This window comes from Nannospalax galili, unplaced genomic scaffold (assembly GCF_000622305.1).
Source record: "Nannospalax galili isolate Female #2095 unplaced genomic scaffold, S.galili_v1.0 scaffold1130, whole genome shotgun sequence".
Taxonomy (NCBI): domain Eukaryota; kingdom Metazoa; phylum Chordata; class Mammalia; order Rodentia; family Spalacidae; genus Nannospalax; species Nannospalax galili.
In genome coordinates this window covers 142903-144932 of record NW_008327383.1, presented here as the reverse complement: position 1 = coordinate 144932, position 2030 = coordinate 142903, and positions in this window count along the sequence as shown.

The window sequence follows — 2030 nt, the reverse complement described above, 5'->3', positions numbered from 1 at the left end:
AAACACATTTCTCTCTTCCTAAGGATGCAGTTTTCAAGGCACAGACTCATAAACAGAAACCAGCTATTCACCAAACACTGAACCTGAAGCACCGTGATCTTGGCTCCTAGCTTCCAGACCATGAGAAATTTATACTTTTTGTAAATTATCCAGTCTGAAGTATTTGGATACAGCAGCACAAAATATACTACGTCAGTGATTTAATTTCATTAAATTAATGTTTTCATTCTTTTATTTATTTTTATGTTGCTGAAGATCAAGCTGAAGCCTTGCCCAGGCTAGGCAGACAATGGTTTTTAAAGAATGCTGATGAATTTTTTAAGGACAGAAAATGATCCATGTGAGCTAAATGTGGTAGCGTTTACCTTTAATCCCAGCACTGAGGAGGCAGAGGCAGGTGAATGTCTGAGCAATCAAGGCCAGCTGGTCTATATATTGAGTTCCAGGACAGCTGGGGCTACATGGAGGCTTTGTCTCAAAAAACAAAAAAAAAAGCAAAAAGGCTAGGCATGGTAGTACATGCCTTTAGTTCTAACATTCAGAACCAGGGGCCAGTTGATCTCTGTGATCAAGGCCAGTCTGGTCTACACAGTGAGTTTCAGGGCAGCTGGGGCTACATACAGGGAGACTCTGTCTCAAAAAGACCAATATAAAAAAAAAAAGAAAAAAAGAAAAAGAAAAAGAATAAAAGATAACAAACGTATTATGTAATTACGACCTGGCAAATGAATGTCAGACTTGAAAAAAAAAAGTGTGTTTTACAAAATTTTAAACATGCTATTTTCTAAACATGCTATTTTCTAATAAGGGACCAGGAGAATAATATTAATACAAATTTGAACCTCTAACCCAGTTACAAAAGGCATTCTTATAATTTCCAGATTCCCAAAATACAGTTTTATTTTTATTGCTACCTTTTAGTTGTTACCATATTAAAAACTGACTAAACTTTTACATTGATTGACCTGTTAAATTAAGAAAGATTCACAATGATATTATATAATCCTGGCAAGCTACTGAACATGTTTGGCACTTTCTTCCCTACTAATAGCTGTGCAAAATTTCACAGCGTTTTTGGAAAGCAATTTGGCAGTCAGTATACGCTAACTTCTGAAATCTTCATGTGTTTTGACTCACAAATTCCAACTTTAAGAAAAATATGCTGAATTTGTATTTAGCAATATAGTACAAAGTAATTACATATTTGCATTATTTCTATTAATTACAAAACTGGATTGCCTATCAAAATAAAGAATATGAATATACATTTAATAATCCATTTTAAAATCAGGCAGATATTAAGAAACATAAAATATTTAAAAATCAAGAATTTTGTTGCATTTTAAGAAAAAAAACATCAGCATGTAAACCTAAAGATGATAACAATTTAAATAGTTAAACAATTTAAACAGTTAAAGGCAGAACTTTAAGGAAACAGTTCACAATTTTTGTTTAACTTGGCCATCAACAAAATGGCAATGGATCACAAACAATGCATGTAGCCTCACAAGTATTTACAGAGAAAGTCTGTTTTATTCGTTGCCTATAACTAATATGGCTTTCCTCTGAGGGTCTCCAGTCACTGTTTGGCCTGGAGAGATATCACTCTAACAGGAAACAGGTTTAAATGCTGCATTAGAGGTTGTCTGCATAGGTCTTGACTGTTCTTAACATAAAAGATGTCTACTTAATCAGGGATAGAGAAATACGTGGCTGTAGGACAAAAGGACAGGAGCAGTCCCTCCACAGTTCACATGCTTAATGTGGGTACAGGATGCCAAGGGACAGAGGTCCTGTTCAGGGTGGCTTTCTCCAGTGCCGTTTGTCATTGAATTCTGTGACTTAGTGACTTGTGTCACCGGTCTTGGCTTGAACAGTTTCTTCTCTGGTCCTCCTTAGCTTTGCACTGGATCTGGGTAGCACTGTAGACCCTTTGCCAGTCAAGTGTCACTTCCATTCCTTCCTTATTTTTGATAGAAGTTTCATTGCCATATATGCATATATATATATAATTTAATAAAGAATATATA